Below are 21,619 nucleotides of genomic sequence, written 5' to 3'. Positions count from 1 at the left end.
TCATCCGCATATTGATGGCACATCGCTCCACACCCCCTTTGCTTATGGAATAAAAGCTCGTACAGGATGAATAAGGATCTAGACCAGAGGTAGGGACTGTTAGGAAACCTTAGAAAGAAATTAACTGGAAGCAAACTTACCTTCACTTCCTCAAACAAATTCTGCAAGGCAAATGAATTCACCTTGGGCCTTGTGAAATTTTACCTAATGGCTTGTGAAAAATTTACTTCATAGTATTTATGTTGGTCAGGAGGAGAACTCAGAAGGGACAAGATGTATTTCCCAAACTGGGATTTTAACTCTGATGTGAGCCTTAACCTGTTCAACTTGATGCTTCCTCTAGGTTGTTACACTTTGCTCATAGTGAATTCAATTCACATTCCGTTATTCACCTTTAGAAATCTTGTAAACATGCATGAGAGGGTGAAGGTCTTCAAGCTGAAGTTCTAGGTAGGAATTCTGAGGAGATAGTGTTTATTTCTTAAAACCCCTGGATTTAGACTCAATTTCAGTAGATGTATTTTAGTCACTGATCAGAAAATCTCAAGTCTGCACTTATATTGCCACAAGTATATTTTCTTGCCCCACTCCCTAGCCCTCTCCTTCTGAATATGGCCTCTCCCAGCTGTGGTACACCCAACAGTTCTACAAGCCTGAGCTATACACATTTGCCCTGTCAGTGGTTTCCAACGTATTCTTACACTAAATAGAGTAATCAACTTGGCAGTGACCTCCAATATATTTACAAAGGTAAAGGTTCCCCTTGACATTTAGTCCAGTTGTGTCCGACTCTAGGGCATGGTGCTTATCCCCGTTTCCAAGCCGTAGAGTCAGCATTTTGTTTTTAGACAGTTTCCATGGTCACATGGACTAGACACAGAACACCATTTACCTTCCCACCGTGGTGGTACCTATTTATCTACTCGTATTTGCTTGCTTTTTAACTGCTAGGTTCGCAGGAGCTGGGACAAGCGATGGGAGCTCAGTCCATTGCGTGGATTCGATCTTACGACTGCTGGTCTTCTGACCTTGCAGCACAAAGGCTTCTGTGGTTTAACCGACAGCACCACCACATCCCTAATATATTTAACTACTTACTTTTATTCATTTATATCACCCCTCCCCCCAAAAAAGAACACAAGGTGACATATAACAATTAAAAGCATATGTATAAAATTACAATGAATTAAGACATTATTACTAGAATGGAATGAAACAACAAAAATTTTAAAACACCATTAGTTCCCAACCTTTTTGAGTTGTGACACCCTTTTAAAATAGGCAAGTAACCTATGACCCACTGGCCTGGGCCATGTTCCATGTGACCTTGGGGAGTCTATTCAGTTTTCAATCTCTGCCATAGATTAGGTCTAAAACATCATAGCCAAAATATCGGGCTCATTTATTGTTGTTGTTGTTGTTGTTGTTGCAACTGCTGCTGCTGTTTGTATTTTATTTTGGACTTCCCTTTGCATTTTGTACTACCTAATCAAATCATGAATTCTGGAGAACTCTAACGCTTCCTGAGAGCTTCAAAATACAAATACAAAGTCATACAAAACAACTTCTGGGATAGGGAGTAAAGAAGAGAGGCTCTCTATTATCACCCTATAGCTTCTCAAACAGCTCTCCCTTTCCAATTAAGAAAGAGCTGCAGGAGGAACCATAAAATAGCAAATGGTGAGTCTTTTGTCCACCATCTTCCCCAGAGATCCTGCTACAGGTCATTAGCATCAGTGGGGAAAGGTTAATTTATTTTAAATTCAGGGGAGGCTCTCATGGGGGTGCACACGAATCCTCAGAGATGAACATTATGTATTCCTGTGCAAAAACATTGTCTTTCTCTGTGTTTGCCTTCATTTCTACATTCATCCCAAATGTATATAATTGCATGGTGAGAATGTGAATGGCAACATTATTTTAAAAATGACTATTTCAACATATAGTCACATGCTGAGCGCTTTTTACTGACAGCTGGCAAGAGGTACAGGGAATGTAACCAATATAACTGTGGCAAGTGATAACTGAGTCATCAGTTTGAGCCCTCCAAAATATGTTTTTTGCACTTCCGGAAGTATGATTGTTGTCCTGCTTAGTGGGTTAACTAGAGAGAGTGGATGGCTAAGGTAAACTAGCAAACCGTTCATGGGTGGTGGTTGAGAAATGAGTCTGTGTCCGCTTAGTGTGAATGAAGTATCCCAGCAAAAAGTTTTCTTCCAGGTACTCCTTTTAAAAATCTGCTTGTAGGTTTCACAAAACATCCTATTGGGCATCCTAAAATATACCTTTGTGTTTTGGATACGAAAGGGCTGCTTTAGTACCATAAACTTCTGCAATGAAGTGGTAACTTCTGAAAACCAAAAAGTGCAAAAAGCAGAAGAGCTTTCCTCCAACAAAACATCAGGTGAAGTATTCTAACAGTTTGGACACTGAAATAGGCAGCAGGGAAGGGTCACCAGTAACCACAAGTTACAACGACTCTGAAGAAGATATGAAATTGGAGGCATGACACCATCATCAGAAATGGAAGATGAAAGGCAGCTTCATCCACCACTTTGTCAGCAGCTTGTGCTTAGGAAAGGAAAACTCCGACTTCAAACCCCCACTGAGACACCACCATCGGCCTCCATGCCATGAGTGAGCAGGCTGGGTAGGTGGGACTTGCTAGCCTGGGAAGGCAGCCCATCTAGGAGAAGGAAAACTCTGACTTCAAACTTCCACTGCCTTGTGGCTATATCCACTAATGGAAAAGGCTTCAGGAGTTAACCTTGAGGCAAAATCCAGAGCTGGAGTCCTGGAGGCAGTTTGTGTCATTCCATCAACTCCTGCAACGTTGCTGAAACCAGTTGTATTGGCTCTTGCCTTTCCATTGGACTATTTCAGTGACGTGGAGAGGGGGGATTTGCTGGTTGGGTAGCAGCCTATCCTCCATATTATTTTACCCAGGCTTCGTGCCCTGGAGAGGACACTCCAGCTTCGCGTACAGTGTCAAAACACTAGAAGCTGTTCCGAGTCCTCCATACAGAGCAAGTTAGTATAGTCTCTCAAGACTGAAGTATGCTTATGAATGGATGAAAATACCCTGTAAAATTTCTTACCCCATACTCATTTACCATTTCACCAACAGTTTTGAAATTCATTATTTTCATCATTATATCCCAGTGTTGTTAATTTTTTGAGTAATGACTGATGCTTGACTGCTTTTAAAAACAAACTTTTGGTGGATAATTGAGGGAGATTGGTCGTCTTGAAAGTTTTAAACGTTTTTGAAACCATATCAATCTAACCTAGTAAATCAATTTAAGATTTTTTTGTCTTGTTTTCATGTCAACCAATAAATTCTCTTGAATGAGTGACTGTCAGCCTAGTTTCATACACAGTAATGTTTCCAAGCTTGTATTCTGTGACATTCTTCAGATTTTGGAGGATTTTTTTCCGCTCAAGAAACCACTGGAATGTTTATTAAAGAACAGTAGTTCTGCACCATCTAGAGGTAAGAACATCATACTGTTCACTTAGTTTACATTGAACAATTAATTAATTGTACTGAGATCTGGCAAAAAGAATTTACTTAGGTAAAGGTAAAGGTAAAGGTTCCCCTTGACATTTTTAGTCCAGACGTGTCCGACTCTAGGGGGCGGTGCTCATCCCGTTTTCAAGCTGTAGAGCCAGCGCTTGTCCAAAGACAGTTTCCATTGTCACGTGGCCAGCGTGACTAGGGAACGCCATTTTACCTTCCCACCGAGGTGGTACCTATTTATCTGCTCGCATTTACATGCTTTCGAACTGCTAGGTTGGCGAGGAGCTGGGACAAAATGATGGGAGCTCACTCTGTCACGTGGATTCAATCTTATGACTTCTGGTCTTCTGACCCTGCAGCACAGGCTTCTGCGCTTTAGTCTGCAGCACCACCACGTCCCTCTTAGGTAATTACCAATTAGGTAATGTGAAACCACTTCTCAGGACCTATTACCTAGAAAACCCTCTAAGTCAGAACCGACTTGACAACACACAATTATTGTTAATGATGATTGATAACAACCCCTGTTTTACTCTTTGGCTTTCATGAGTGAATATAATTTGATACTTTTGCTGGCATTTGTTACAAAATGTAAAACATGTTCAGGACCATTTCATATGTCCATTTTACCTGGAATGTACATGTAATCTGAACAAGTTAGTTGCAGAGGACAAGCCAGTAGCAATATCTTGAAAAGTAGTGGAAGAACCTAGCCATCTCATTCCAAGAAGAATCATGTAGCACAGTAAATGAGTGCAGACAGCAACAGAGAGTATTTGGAGATGAGCATTGGGGCAAGGTGTGGGTAAACATCACTCATTATTACGCCGTTATAACTACCACATGTGAAATGTGGGAATCAGTGGCATTTCAGTCTGGGACTAAGCCCTTCCATCCTAGTTAACCAACAAGTATCAGGAGAGGAATCCTAATTCTTTGGTTTACTTTCATCCTCAAACTCTATCCAAAGTTTGACTTTAAAGCTATTCTTGCCCTCCACTCCGCTCATCCTCACCCAACTATTTTTGTAGTTTGTGTAGAACTCTGGCACTTCCAGAGGTGGACTTTAGTATCCACTGACTAGCTATGTACATTTGCTTACTGGCTAAAAGACAGAACTGAGTTGTCCTGTATGACCAAGTTATAATTTGCTAGTGTTGGCAAGCTTAGACTCAACTTTGTGAGTTGCAGGATTTTAGCTACTGAAGTTGAAGGTATGGAAAAGGGTATCTAATGCTACCAAATGACTTACTTTCTAAAGAAAGGAGAAACAAATCCTTCCAAGTACGTTTTGCTTCATACGCACATTTTAAAAAGTTTCCTTCCTGATATCTTATCAGCAGCCACCCATGTATGTCGGGTGACATGCCTCAGGTGGAGATTCAGCTAAATTTTTGATACAGTGATATAGCACAGCCAACTGAAAGAAAATATTCCAAACCCTTTGGGGTCATTCTCCGTCTCTGTGTCAACACAGATCTTCAAGGAATATAAATGAGTACAATTAAGGATCAGACTCTTAAAGGAAAGGGAAAACGGTAAGTAATGGGAAACTGTAACTAAGCCTGTTTTATGTATCATGGTCTGGCTTCTTAATTTTGGATTTGCAATTTAATTGCATTACATTGTTTTTGGATAACCAAAAGCTTCTGTACTATTTAGTCCAAACAGGCGTGGCAGTGAAACAGCCGGTAATATAGTCTGGCGATAGTCCATTATCCTGTTAAGGGCAGGACCCCTATTAGAATAGAAATTACAGTGAGGTCTATGCAGTTATATTACCTAACACTGCATTTCCAGTTACAAGCAATTAACCAGAAATTTCACTAAAGAAGAGAGTGTGCATATGGGCAGCATTGAGGGCTGGATGGACAGCATATCCACTTATTAGATCCAAGAAGGATGCAAACCGAAGTCCTGTCTTCTTGTTTTCCACTCAAGAAATGGGTTGTGATCCAGGCATTTTACTGGAGACTAAAATACATGTTGTTCCCCCTCACTTTGTCTGCTGTACAGAGGTCATGTTTTGCTAGACGTTCTGTGGTAGCTAGAATTGTAGTGGCTCTTGTCTTGCCACTAGGGGGACAAACAAATGGTGCAATATAGCCGTACCATGTTGGGAATATTTCTCTAGCCCCCTCCTAGTCAGGTTGATCAGATTTCTCCCAAATTTCAGTGCTTAGCAGAAATCCACTTGGGGGACTCATTGCTTCTTTTCTGCACATTCAAAAGAAAAACAAGAGTGAATAATAGGCAGTGACAAGGCAGGACATCTTTCTCCCCCCAACCCCACCCTCCCCATCCAATTTGTCTTCAATTCTGACATCGGAGAAAACCCCAAATTGTCGCTTGTGCCTTGCACAGTTTTACCACAGTATCCTGAAAAGCATATGGTGTAGAGCTGATAGCACTGTGGGGGGTTCAGGCTGGAGCCCCGGCCGGAAGCCTAATAGTTAGCAGCGGTTGGGGACCCATTGCTTCTGTCAGGACGTCAGACAGGAAACCTTGTGATGACTCTGATGTGAAGGCTGTCTGGATCTCTGCCACTGTCTGTGCAGAGAAACACAGATCAACTGATCTCCCTCTCGGGAAAAAAGCAGAAGCCAACTAGAACCAGCGCTGGGGCCATTTTGTATGCTTCAGTAAGTGAACTGTTGGTGCAATATGAAGACACTTCAAATGGCCGAAATCATGTTTATCTTTCCTATCCTACCTATGAGCTTTTGTCGTATATTCACAGTGACAGCCCTAAGCAAGAAGGGTATGAACATTGTGCAACCTGTCCTCCACATGGGCATGGTGTTCATGCCCGTGATGCAAGTCAAGCATATGCAATCCCATGAGAGATTTTTTAATAATCTTATTGTTGACATCTGTCCAGGGAAAATGTTAAAGAAATAGATCTTATGAGATAAATCACATTCATCCACCTTGAATTGCTTCTCCATTTCATAAACTGTAAGACAAACTCTAGCCCTTGGCATCTAGAAAGGTTAATGGCTATGTGCCAGAGCATTAAATGGTAACACTGAATTTGTACTAGAGCTTTGTGGTGCATCCCTGTATTGCTCACGTATCTATGGAGAGGAGGAAAAATCATGCCCCCCTCCCAAAAAGAGGCTTGACAATGAATGGTCTGTGCTTTCTAAACAGTGTTATGGTTATGAAGAATTTTTTAAAACTCATAACAACAGAGCACTGCAGTGATTGTTGAAGTCATTGCAATGGTTATTCTACACTTATATTAAAGCAGTTCTTCACGTTGTAATCTTATGAATGTGATGGAGCAGTGGCTGAAACACAGACTATCTGTTTCAAATGCTGTCTGAATGCAAATATCTCACTATAATTTTGGATTAAAGCAAACATCTGGAATAAATGAATATTTGTAGTATGTCATACAGGATTCTTATGCTGATGACCATTGTAGTAGCAACAATCAGTAAATGAACATTACTAGGCTGACTAGTCTAATGTTGATGAGTTAGTGAGTGCTATCGTATTTCCTGGAGGGTCTTCTGTGTTTCAGTCTATTAGTTTTTTCTTACCACGAAAACCTGTTCCCCTACTACTGAAGAGTTGGGCCTTACAGAAAATGCCATCATTGAAAAGGTTTTCAGCTAGGAACATTTCTCTGCCTCTTAACTCTACCAGAGTAGGCACTAGTGATACAATACTGAGACACTATATACATATGATGTAATCAATCATACTGATTTTATATTGATGGTCCTAGAGCTGGAATCTGGATGCAATCTGCCTCATTGTGCAAGATATATTTTATATTCAGCAATCCAAGGTACACAAAAAATGAACATTTATATGTTGTCCTGGAGAAGACACAGCATATCTAAAACCCCTAATTTGCTTATATGCATTAATATAAAGCACAGATCTGATCATTTATAGCTTTCTGGCACAAAATACTGGTTGCAGTGGATTATACAGTGGATTATACCTATGCTGCTGTTATATAGTGCCAGGCATTTTTATTGTAATTCCACATAATACTGCTTATAGGACACATAGAGACATTGCTGTGCTGCACTTTGTGGCTCCAAGGGTTCAGAAAGTCACACACGATCGTACAATAAGGCCATTGAGTCCAATCCCCTTAACTCAGTGCAGGAATCCTCAGTGCAGGGTGCTGTGTTTGTATGATGGGAATGAATAGGATTCAAAAGTGGGGCCATCTCCTAGAAGTCACCATCAGGGGTGGGCTATTATAGACGCCTTACAACACATCTTCTGAACTCTTGCTTCAGAGATCTGGTTCATGGAGTTGATATCTAGATGCAGAACTACATCTGCCCGTTTTTCTGGGCTTCCTCAACAAGAGAGAGGCTGCAGGTCAACCACAAAACATGTATTTATTATACATGTAGAATGCCCTAGTTTCAATCTCTGATATCTGCTTGTAAGACTGTGAAAAACCCTTAGAAAACAGCTGTCTGGTGTAAATGTCACACAATACTCTAAGTAGTTGCAGATCTCAGAAATCACACCATCAGAGCTACAAAAAATGGCAATGCTAGGAAGAGCATACATACTGCACTGATATTTAACAGATACTTAGATTTTTGGTTAAAATCTGTATCTGTTATATAATACCAGTCATTATTTTTATAATTTTAACTGTGCCTGGTGTCTTTGAATATTACTACTACTACTACTACTACTACTACTACTACTACTACTACTAATACTAATAATAATAATAACAACAACAGCAACAACAACAACAATGATGACGATGACGATGATGATGATGATGATGATGCCCACTGTGAAGTGATAACCTAGGACTCAGGAGGCCTGGGTTCAGTTCTCTGGTTTTGCCATGGAAATTCACTGTACTGTATGTGAATTTCTATGGCAGTTTTTTCCATGGCAGATATTTAAGGAGAGGTAAAATCTCTCTTTAAATACCTAATTTATCGTGATAGGGTCACTATAAGTCGTTTCTGACTTGATGGCACATAATAACAACCGGTGTCTATCACTATATTTTGAAGAAATGATGAATTTGTTAGTTTGTGTGCTGCATAGGTACTTCCTTTTCTCGGTCTTTTCCCACCATCCAGTTTCTTTTGGTGACTCTGAGTTCCGGAATTATTATTTTTTCTAATATTTTTTATTTTTTAAAACAGAAAACAAATATAACAACAAAAATACAAAAATACGAATAATAGTGCTTGCTATACACTAAGTTCTACTGTGTACCCCATACCCACGAGACCCCACTGAATAATTTTTTATTACAAACTTCTTTTCCAAAATTGTATAGATTGTTGTTTAGAGGCTTTCCCCTTTCCTTTCACTAATACAAATTCAACAAATCTATCCCAAATAGCATAGAAAATATTGGAACTTATTTCCCCTCTTTTCATCTTGAGTTCAATAGTCAATTTATCATTTAATGCAATGTCCCATACTTCACCATACCAATCTTCTAATTTAATATCAATTTTGTCTTTCCAAAACCTAGCTATTAATATTCTAGCACTTGTCACAAAGTTAGTAATCAATTCCTTTGAATAATAATCTAGATCTATCTTATCAAATTGACAACAGAGCAATTTTAGAGTTAAATTCAATATCTTTACCCAATATATCACATATTTCCTTAAAAATCAGTTTCCATAATTTCTTGCCCAATTTACAATCCCACCACATATGATAATTTTTGCCAATTTCTTCATCACATTTCCAACAAGCTTTAGAGTAATCTGCATTTATTATATTCAACTTCACAGGAGTCAAATACCACCTTAAACAGATTTTTTTTTTAATTCTGCAATTATGAGACAAAGAGAAAATCCCTCTTTTCACTTTTTCTGCACCATAGCCAAAATCCTGGTGCTTCGTCTAATAAATCACATTTTGACATGACAATAAGTAGCTTTTTACTTTGGCCGCATCATCTCTAACAAAATTTCCAGTTTTCACCTTTTAAAAACATCAGTGATGTTTATGGTAACTAGCACAAATCATTCTGTCAGCTCTGAAATTACCTGTTCACTGATGTTCCAAAAGTTGAGAAAAGCTTTAATCTTCAAACAAACTTGCTACTTTTCTATGTTGAAAAAAAAAGTATGAACCATAGCACATTGGTAAAACTATTGCTTGACAGGTTTTATATTGTCCAAAGCTTTTACAATAACCAGATGGAGAAAGTAGATGTTATGGTGAACATATGGGACTTTTCTTTGAAGCTTCCGTTGCATTAGGGCTTGGCGTAGTCTTCCTATTTTGCTACTCCTGGTGCTTTTTCCAGCATAACATTGCTGAACTTGGATGGGTCCATTTTTTTTTCTTCATACATCATTAATATGAGCTCTGTAAAGGATACAGCATCAAAAGCAGTACTGGTTACAATATATTTTTTAAAAATTTCACATACCAGCTTCCTTAAGCAACATTTTCACAATTGCTTTTGTCTCTAATAAAATATTCTGGGAGTTTATACAATAAGACATCCAATGTGCAGTATTTATGTTTAGCATGGTATCATCTTAATCACTAACACAATTAAACTGTGGCTGTCACAATTTGGATATATTATGGGAAGATAAGACTCACTGGAAAATATAATAATGGTGGGGAAAGTGGAAGCTTGTAGAAAATGAGTAAGATGTTACATGGGATGGATTAATGAAGAAAAAAACCCAGGAAGAAGTGAACAGTGCTGGTTCACAGGGTCACTGTAAGTCAGAAGCAACATCATGGCACAGAACAACAACGTCGTCTCTAACAATTTCTGCCATAGTGTCTACAATTTCATTCTGCATTTCAGGAGATAGAGAACTTGCATTTCTTGGAATGTATCTTTTTAATTTTTGCCAGTTTTCAAATTCATCCCAAAACAAGCTATGCTTTCATTTCTCTTCAGTATTACATGTTCGTCAAATAAATAGCTCATCAATGACTAAAACCTGGATGATGTCAACATCTGCCTTTACCTTCAAGATCTGTAGCAGTCACTAAATAAGCACAGAGTTGCAGCTGAAAGTCTTTTGTTTTCATGTAACCTTTGAAAACCAGGTAGGATCTCTGTAAGTCAGATATGACTTCACAGCACAACACACAGCTCTCTACCTCCTTGCTTGCCATCTTATTGTAGCCGGCCACCATCATGGCATGGCTCCACCTATCTCTCAATGTGTGCATTAGTTGTTCTCTGTTGAGGCACAACCAGTCTGTGGCATTACTCATCCAAGAGACTCGTCTGCTACCTCTTCCAGTTTTTACCTTTAATCTTCCCTTCAATTATGTATTGTGGTTGATTATATTTGTCATGACAAATTATGTCTCCAAGATACAAGAGCTCGTGTTTTTTAAATAATCAACTGGGTTTTGTTGTTTTCTTAGCTAAGTACTTTACTTCTCTATTCATTATAACAACTGAAACTGAAAGGACAATGAAGGAAAACTCAATGGGTAAAATCTAACTTTAGTCCATAGGACAAAGTTCTAATATTTGACTCTTCAGTGATGATCTTACTATTTAGAAGACTGCCCCGACATTAACTAAAGAGGGTCCTTTCAAACTCTGCAGTTTTAAGATGATAGTGATGATGATTTAGGATGATTATAATCATGAATAATCCAATCTTGGTCAAGTAAAGTCTAGAATGACCAAAATTTTGGGGTGCTTCCAGATAAGCTTTTTGTTGCAAATTTGCCCTGCTTTATTCACTGAATTTTTCAGAGGATACTATTCTTAAATTGCCTGTTCTTATAATAAACTGTCAAAGTTTAAATGGAGGGTGTCAGTGTCTGCCATGTCATAATTTTAAAAGAGAATTTCCCCAAAATGTCAGAGGGGTGTGGCTGAATTGCAGTTTGGGTGGGGAATGTACCCATTTGCCCCACTCTGGCTACAGAATTGAGTCATGGCAACTGGACTTCTTGTTAGGTTGAAATGTTTTGCTACTCATCCAAGCAGCTTCTTCAGTCTGAGGATCGTTGGTAGGAGATCCCTGATATATTCTTCACGTTGGTTTCACTTTTCCCTGGTCTGAATAGGCTCCTTAGAAGGACAAAGGACTGGGGGTGAGGGATAATCCCACTTCTGCAGTCCTTCTCCAGCCATTGTCATTGGTTGTTAATGGTGGTCTTTCTGGTGAGTGTGGTCCTAATCTTTCTGGGGAGGGATGAAAGGGCAGCATGATAAATAGAAGGCAGATTGTATCTAAGGCCTCCACCTCTGTTGAGTGAGGAATTTTCTGTATGCACATGTATGGCCTCCCTGACCCCTCTCTCAAACCACCTATCTTCTCTGTTCAAAATGAGTACATCTTGGTCATCAAATTAGTGTCCTTTGTCCTTCAAATTAAGGAACATTGTTGATTGTGGTCCTGAGCCATTGCCCCTCCTGTGCTGGGCTATTCTCCTGTTTAGTGGCTGTTTGGTTTCTCCAATGTAGAGCTCTGAACACTCCTCTTTGCATTGGACCACATATACTATATTGTTCTTGTCATGTTTTTGTATCCATATTTTTGGGTGGATCATGCTGCCATTTCATCCGTCCCCAGAAAGATTAGGACCACACACACCAGAAAGACCACTTTGTCCTTCTGAAGAGTCTAACGAGTCTATTCAGACCAGGAAAAGTGAAACCAGCATGGAGGATATATCAGGGATCTCTTACCAACTTCCAGATAACCAGATGACTGAGAAGCTTCACAGATATCTGGCTACAGAGCTCCATGCAGGCCTGTATCACTAGAATACAGCCTGTGTGTAAAGGACAAATGTGTGTGTAGCATATTTTGGTGCTGGCAATTTGTCAAATTAAATTGTAAGAAGAGACATGCTGGATCAATCCAAGATCTATTTTGTCCAACATTATCTTCATACATTGACCAACTAGCTGCCTATAGAAAGCCCCAACAGCAAGAGAAGAGGCCAACACCTTCTCTCTTGTGTTCCTCAGAAAGGGATATATATAGCATCTGACTGACTCTGATGCAGGATATGGTCACTAACTATTCTGACTAGTAGCCACAGATGGCCCTCCACAAATATATTAAACCCATCAGAATTTCCAGAATGTCCATCAGACTATCTAGTACAACCCCAAGAAGTTTCTTGATTAGTCACTGCCAGTTCACATTACATCAATGAAGCTGGGGGGGGGGGGGTTTGCTCTGTAAAAAATGTTTTTTGTATCTCTTTACACTTGCTTACACTGGATCTCCTTTCTCTCCACCACCACCCCATTCCTCCAATTTGGAGAGATTCTTATGGACTCCTTACCAATCTGTTTTTGTTCTCACTGCCCTAAATAATTTGTCATCTTATTTATTCATAAGTATGCTGTTATTTTTCTCCCCACCTTTTCGAAACAAGTTTGTTATATATACATAATTCCCTAAAATATACATTTGATATATACCTTTTCCTTACACACTTTTTGTATGCAGCTTTCCCTAACATGCATTTTTCTGTGCACAATTCTCAGAGAAGTGTGGAATCCAAAGGATAACTGTGTTCTACTCTTATTAAGTACATGAATTTGAATTGACCCAACATGAATTTGATACCAAAACACAACATTCATGACCAAACATGTATGTGACCCAACTCCGGGAGGCAGTGGAAGACAGGAGGGCCTGGAGTGCTATGGTCCATGGGGTCACGAAGAGTCAGACACGACTTAACAATTAAACAACAATAACACTCTTATTAATCCAAGAATTGTGAATTGTCAGTTCCCTGTTAATCCCTATGCATACCCAGAAAAATTGTCTAACACCCTCATCTTTAGCCAAAGATATGGGGATGTGCACTGCTGTATGAAGTTTCTGTTCATAGTTTTGCCTTTACCCCCACTGCCATCCTGTTTTTGTGATTCCAGGTTAGGTTTTGCAATGTGGCCTGGCAGCCACTAGATGTTCCCCTAAGACAGGTGGAAACAATTCAGCATTGCATAGGGCTGTCCGTTTTCTGGACATCATGGGATAACAGCTGAGGACAATTCTATAGTGCAAGCAATATCAGCATAATACAGGATCCTGGACCACCAATCAAATGGATTAACAGTACATTGAGGGCCAAAGGAAAATATAAGGCAATATTAATAAGTCCTTGTGTCTATCTGCAGTTAACTGATATGGTGTTGAAATAAGTGTGTAAATAATTGTGGTGGCGATAGGGAGAAGTAACCTGATAATAGTTCCATGATATGTAGTATAATATATATTGACAGTGTGTTAAAGTTTGTATTTTGGACAATTAGTAATAAAAATATAAGGTGCAAAGACTTTTCAACATATTCTTGTAATTCTTCACACACCATAACTTTTGTAACTTGCTACCACAAGATGTGATGGCCAACCTAACCCTCACTGGAGACACAATGCTAGGCTAGATGGACCCTCAGGCAAATGACTTTTATTTAATCAAACCCACGGTCCTTCTGGCCTAGTACTGTTGACACTGACTGGCAGAGGCTCTTGATTGTTTCAGGCAGAAGGTTTTCTACCTCTATATGAAGATATTGGGATTTGAATTGAAATCCCAGAAACTGTGCAAAAACTGACCCATGGGACCTCCTTTAACTTATTTCTCCTTTGGTGTCTCCTTCCTTTGGTTTGTCTTGTTATGGTTGTTTATCCTAACCCCCTCAAAGGAGACTATAGTTATAGTTTAAAACCACTGAAACTGTTGAAGGAGCCAAAATAATAAACTCAGCAATACAACAGTTAAACAACAAGATCATGCAAAGGAAAACTCTTCCCAGTGACCTCCTAAACTATAGGGTTTTATATTGTATTTTGAAAAAACAATATACAGCTCAGGGCTTCTTTGGAAATGGCAAGGCTGGTAAGGTTGGCATTATGAAGGCATTGCTTCATTCTTTCATAAACTTTAGCTTTGTAGTTTGGAGGACTCCCCCCCACACCAAAAAAAACCCAAACCAGTGAAGCATTTCCATATGGTAATCTGGTCAAATGGTGTTGAGTTGAGTTAGGCACTTTGTTGTCAGCCAGTGGTGAATTTTATTTCTCAGTAACTCTCCACAGCATCTGTTTGCTACTGTAATTCCTATTTAATATGTAGCCTTCACTAGAGAGAAGGAAGGAGGGAAAAATTGTTTCAAGAGATCTGGCTGAGCATGTGCCAGAAAACTGAATGCAGAGATATATTGTATGAGCAGTAATTTTTAAAGGGAAGATAAGTAAAAGTTGCCAGTTAATCCAGATTAACTCTGCATGTGTGTATATGGGTGCAAGGTGCACCTTTAGAATATGGAAATAAGTTTATGCAAATATACTAGGATTGATACAAATGTGGGGAGATGCTAATGTATTTGGATTCTTTCTACCAAACCCAGATGTGAACACTTTGAGGATATAACTTGGTTATATGTTTAACATTGTGCTAGAACTGAGACAGGCCTCCTCTGATTTTTTGGTTGAGGTGATGTTAGAAAGCACCTCTCTTTAGCCATGAAATTCTGTCTACTTGTGTGGAAAGATTTATTTTTGTTTTAGTGCTTAACATTAATTCACCAGACCGTTCCTCCTTTTTTCTTTTTTGCTTTTCATATACAGTACTACTGTTCATTACTGCCCAGATACAAAGTCTTTTAGGAAAATGGAGATAGCCAGAACAAAAGGGTATTAACCAGCTCAAAACAAAGTATAGGATCAGATTTGCTGTGTCAGGGAACGTCCAGATGAGTATATAGCTTACTGTTTGGATTGCTTTTGGTGCTGTTCGGTTTGAATCAAATTTCGGTGTCCACACGTGTCTTCACTTAGAATTATCCATCCTGCCTCTTTTTAGACATGTCCAGCTCCTTTTTGACACAGCACCTGGGCTACAATTCTTCTGACACCATTCAGAGGCTTCTTAATCATCCCATTCTGTGGCTTGTGCGGATGGTAAAGTCACACCCAAATAGATTATTGCATGGAGTAAATAAACACTGTTGAATCTGGCCACCTTGGGTGTTTTTTTCCGTAATACCTTCAAGATGCTGCTGCTGACGTTTTGTTGTTTAGTCGTATCTGATTCTTTGTGACTCCGTGAACCAGAGCATGCCAGGCCCTCCTGTCTTCCACTGCCTCCCAGAGTTGGGTCAAATTCATGTTGGTAGCTTCGATGACACTGTCCAACTATCTTGTCCTGTGACGTCCCCTTCTCCTCTTGCCCTCACACTTTCCCAACATCAGGGTCTTTTCCAGGGAGTCTTCTCTTCTCATGAGATGGCCAAAGTATTGAAGCTTCGGCTTCAGGATCTGTCCTTCCAGTGAGCACTCAGGGTTGATTTCCTTCAAAATGGATAGGTTTGTTCTCCTTGCAGTCCAGGGAACTCCAGCACCACAATTCAAAAGCATCAATTCTTCGGCGGTCAGCCTTCTTTATGGTCCAGCTCTTACTTCCATACGTTACTACAGGAAAAACCATAGCTTTGGCTATGTGGACCTTTGTCAGCAAGGTGATGTCTCTGCTTTTTAAGATGCTGTCTATGTTTGTCATTGCTTTTCTCCCAAGAAGCAGGCGTCTATTAATTTATTGGCTGCTGTCTCCATCTGCAATGATCATGGAGCCCAAGAAACTAAAATCTGCCGCTACCTTCATATCTTCCCCTTCTATTTGCCAGGAGGTGATGGGACCAGTGGCCATGATCTTCATTTTTTGATGTTGAGCTTCAGACCATTTTTGGCGCTCTCTTCTTTCACCCTCATTAAGAGGTTCTTTAATTCCTCCTCACTTTCTGCCATCAGAGTGGTATCATCTGCTTATCGGAGGTTGTTGATATTCTTCCGGCAATCTTAATTCCGCTTTGGTATTCATCCAGTCCAACCTTTCACATGATGTATTCTGCATGTCCAGCTCTCTGGCTTTCTCCATAATCCAGCAATTTGGTCTCTAGTTCCTCTGCCCCTTCAAAACCGAGCTTGTACTTCTGGGAGTTCTCGGTCCACATACTGCTGAAGCCTGTCTTGTAGGATTTTGAGCATAACCTTGCTAGCGTGTGAAATGAGTGCAATTGTCCGGTAGTTGGAGCATTCTTTGGCACTGCCCTTCTTTGGAATTGGTATGTAGACTGATCTTTTCCAAATCTCTGGCCACTGCTGAGTTTTCCAAACTTGCTGGCATATTGAGTGGTGTCTATTTTCATCTACTCTACCATTTTAATTTTTGAAATATATTTTCCTATTGATGCAGTGATGTTACAGATAAATGAGATACCATGGTGTATTGTGTATACCATGCTAGGTAGATGCATTGCTGTTTCACTCTATCACTTACTTTAATTAACAACAGAAAAAAAGGAAAATCATTGTGGCCCATTGAATGACAGCCACAGGCTGTGGAATAATCTCCCACTGGAAATCCGTCTGGCTCCTTCACTGGGCATTTTTAAAAGCCATTTAAAAACTTGGCTCTTTAGGCAGGCCTTCCCTCCAGTCAATTAACTATTTCTTTATTTCTTTATTTTTTAACTATCCCATCTTGATAACGTATATATGCATCAGTTAGTAGGTCTTTATTATTATTTATATTATTTTATTGTATTTTATTGTATTATTGTATTTTATTACTCATGTAACCTGCCCCGAGTAGACTTTTTCTAGAGGGGCGGTGTATAAGTTCAATAAAGTAAGTATGAAAAGGAATGGGAGGGGGCGGAAAGGAAAATAATGAAAAGTTGTACAAATTGGAGTGATCCAAAGACCTGTCTGGACCTTTCTAATGGGAGAAAAAAATGTTGATCAGTGTGAATGAAAAGATCGCTCAAGTGAAAGATAATATACAGTAGAATGCAAGTAAGAACCTTTTAAGTGCAAACCAGACCAGTCCAACCTCCTCTGTCTGGACATTACCTCAGTTTCTCCTTACATAGGGTGTCAAGTTCCATGCCATTTTCAGGAAAACTTCTGAATTTCCAGTTTAGTGCCAAAGTTCCCGAGGCAAAAGTTTGTGGACATAGTGCCAATGCGCACACCTCTCAAAAGGAAAGCTCTTGACCTGCCTCCATGTGACATTGTTTCATGTATTGTGCTTCGATCTAGGCATGCGCTCTTTTAAAGACTGTCATGTCATAGTATTCATTTTAACAGATTCATCTCTACTTTCATTTCTGATAGTATCGCATATTCTTTCTTAGATGCTTCCTCTATCCATCAGCAACAGGATAAACCAACCTTCACACACTCCACTGGACCAGTAGCCCAGAAGGAACTGGCCTTGGCAGTGATGGAACCGTAAAGATGAACAAAAGTGATAGCTAACATAATCACAACAATAGCATTCCTCTGAAAGTTGTGTCTTTCTTAGAAATGGCAGGTTGATTCATTTAAGACTACAGGATGTTTTGACAAGGTTGGTTTGTTGGTGGAAACCTGTAAACCCAGTACTAAATAAACACAACACTGGAGGAAGGGGCAAGTATCAAACTGAAGTCAGACTTTGGAGAACTTTCTTTATTTGTAGCTAGCCACCTTGGAGCTTCTGTAGGAGAAATATGTGATAAAAAGATTTTAAACAAATAAACAAATGGGTAGATTGCTGAGTGAGAATGGGCTGGTGGATCAGATCAAAATATGCACAGAAAACCCCAAAAGGAGCACTCTCTTAAGACACTCCAATTGTTCCTCCCTCTGACATTGTGTAAAAGACAAAGGACAGGGATAAAGTGGAGGCAGCTCTCTGTGGTATCCATTGGAAGGTCAGCATCCTTCTCTGAACGTCTGTCTGTTTGATTCCCATCACTCCTTCATTTCCTTCACTGAGTAACATTTCCCCTGTTCTCTCTCCCCTTCTCACTTGTTGACAATTCTGGACATTAATCTTTCTGGTTCTAGTCAAATTCATTTTTATCACAGTTCCGTTAGGGTCAGGTTGAGCCTTCCGGTGCTTCTGAAGGGCCCTCAGAACAGCTTGTTAGCAGAAGCCTCCCTGTCAGGTCTCTTGGCAGAGGCCTCTCAGAGCTTCTGCTGTCACCAGCAGCAGCCTGGGTTGTTCCCCCACCCCACCCTCCCACATATGGGCCTGAACTTCTTACCACATCAGGATACAGAGCAGTGCATGAATTCCGGCCTCAGAGTCTGGTCAACCGCAAGCTAAGTGTATTTCACAAACTGTACCTCCTTATAGTGGGGGTAGGGCTGGGCCCTTAGCACCGGCACATAACGGATTCTCAGAAGCATTAAATACCAACTAGTTTTCAAAAACAAACAAACAAACACAAAACACAAGTAGTACCCTCCTTCAGCAACCCAAACCCATCTGTTTTCAACATTGGAATTTTATTCTCTTCCTTCCCCCCCCCCCCAGTTTACAGCTTATCCCAACCCAGACTCTTAGAAAATGTGATTTCTCCCCCTCCATTTCAAATTGTAGATGTTCTGCAAAATTGTGGGCAAATGACAGCTCAATTGTCTCTAACCATGTGCACCTCTTTTTGCTGGCTTTCTATACTCAGTGCAGACATAATCTCTGGTGCAACAATGGGGTGCTAACAGATACCAAAGAGCCTTTCTATTGTGTACTGAAGTGTTCTCCCTTTGTTCTTTCTGATAAGTTCTACATTATTTTGAGAAGGACCACTGACTGTTAGGGATGCTTAGTGATTTTATTCAGACTGCCTTTTGAAGCAAAGCAACCTGCTCATAAGTACAGGTGGATTAGAACATTGTGGATTATAAAGCATTGCTTATCTTTCAATTTTGTATTTCTCTGCAACCTAAGGTGCACTTCAGGCCATAAAACTCCCCTCAAAATACATATACAAGTCTTTAGGAAAGTATACACTTGTAAATGTGTACTTTGAGATAAAACATGTTTAGAAATGTATACATTGTGAGGCAGTAAATTCAAAAATATGTACTTATATTTGGTATGGTGAGCATTTTGTTGAATTTGTATTTTGGTAATAATTTACAAGCACTCACAATTTCTTCACAAGCAAGAGAGGGGGAAAGCAGAATTAAAATTGAATGTGAAATAAATAAAAACCAACTAATTCATCTATTCAGACTTTGAATCCTTAGATCTTTAAAAGGCTAGGTCTGAATCCTTTTGTACTCCTTTATGGTGCAGAATTAGGGCAGCTAGCTTTGTTTTTCTGACTGCTTCATGTGTTCAGCATTGTCCTGAGAACAGTCCTGCCTATCCTATTTGTTTTTATGGGTTCAGGGCTTGGAGGAGGAGAGTACAAAGAATGCCTAACCAAGCTATATCTTGGTCTGCTTCTACAAGATATTTTGTATGTGTGTGCAGCAGTGCATATGTAGACATTAGTTTTACCTTAACTATCAAGAAATGCCCTCTTACTGCATTTTTAAAAGGAAACAATTGGGAGTCTAGTATTTTCTCCCTTTAATTTTAATATAGATTGCTCACATTTGAAGTCATTCTTGACCAGTTCTACAGATACAGTTCAGCTGGTTTCTTCCTATTCAAAGCTCAAACAATCAAACTGGGAACTGAAAGACATAATATTGTTACAGCATGAGTTTTTCACGTTGTATTTTGAAAATTAGCTCGCTTGGTTTGTGATTAGTCACTGGGAAGTAAACATCAACTTCTTTTGCAAGTATTTTGCAAGTACTCAGGCATGAATATCTGTCTAGCTCATGTCTTTGTAACACAAATTTGATTTCACTTTCTAATAATGGGGTATCTGTAATGTATTGATTGACCCCTTAGATATGGTGATAGCAACAAACGGTTATTAATCACTACAACCTAATAATATAGCTACCCAATTTTATCCTGAGGGAGAGCAGAGCAGCAATTGATTGCACATTTTTATCCATCAGTTCTAGACTCCTGAACTCAAAGAATCCCATGGGTCAGAAGTGGAGGAATAATCACATCTTGTCCCTAAATATTGTCCCTAGATGGAAGGAGGTAAAATGACCTCTGTCACGAGGCATAAAAGGGCACAAAGAAATTGACTATATAATAAAGGTTAAGGAGAATACCTCTTTGTTCTACCCAGGTGGCTGATTCTCATGTAGCCTGGTTGGGGTAATAGATTTATGCTACTAATCTGTGAGTAAGCCCCAATGAACACATAGGGCTTTTAATATTGACATGCATAGGATTACATTATTAGGATTCCACTGGCAGACAGGAAGTAAATTCAGATTTCTCTGGCCCCAATTCACTGCCATAACCACAGGACTATATTCTTCCTCTTCTTCAGTGAGATGCAGATCTCAATGGTTGAGTAAGAAGTGGCCATGTTTGCATAACTCCTTTCCTTCTAATAGCAGGTGTCCAAAATGACAACTGTAGCAGAGTCCCTGTTCAAGTTTGGGAAAGTAACTTTTTAAAGACTCCAGCTTTTAGAATCCCCCCAACCCATGTGGAATATGTTGGCTGGAAGATCCTGAGAATTGTAGTCCAAAAATGCAATTTCCTCAAGTTCTGCTTATAAACCTAAGTCTGCAGTAGGTTTTCCCTTCTGGAAGCAAGTAGAACTTGAAAATTAGCTAACCGGATCCAGATTCTGGCAGTGCCTGAGAACAAAGTTGTCTGACTTTAACATTTATGGATATGTGTTCAGCTATGTGGCTGGACAGACAGAAGTCACTTAAGGAATCTCTTCTTGTAGAGTCACATCTTGTTTGTCTGTCATTCTTGCAACTTCTCCTCTTTGAGGTAGTTTCATCTTCGTTAGATGAAGAAGGACAAAAGGAGGGGTGAGAGAAGAGATGTTCCACCTGCCTAATCCTGCCAACTATTCCTCTTCCTAGGATCTTGAAAATTACAATCTAAATCACAAATCAGCTAATCCCTAAAGTTCAGGAGGGGAGCTGTTTGCTTTGATATCACCTTTGTCTGTCTTTCAGAGTATCTCTGAGGCCAGGTAGAGAGCATTCATTCTCCTGCTTTCATGATCTGGTGTCCCCCGAGAACTGCTGTCTCCACAGTGATTTGCAGTGTCTGTGATAGCTGGTGGTGAGTGTTTGTTTATTTATTTATTGAACCATCATCACACATCCTTGCGGGCCTTCTGCGTGGTCAAGACCTGGACTCTTTATGCATTCTACATCTTTATGCTGCCTGGGGGATTCTGGGAGTTATTTTTCCTAGTTCTTATCTAAGTAGGCCTGTTCCCAGTCCAAA

The sequence above is a fragment of the Pogona vitticeps genome, chromosome 2, assembly GCF_051106095.1.
Source record: "Pogona vitticeps strain Pit_001003342236 chromosome 2, PviZW2.1, whole genome shotgun sequence".
Classification (NCBI taxonomy): Eukaryota; Metazoa; Chordata; class Lepidosauria; order Squamata; family Agamidae; genus Pogona; species Pogona vitticeps.
This window is presented reverse-complemented; position numbering follows the sequence as displayed.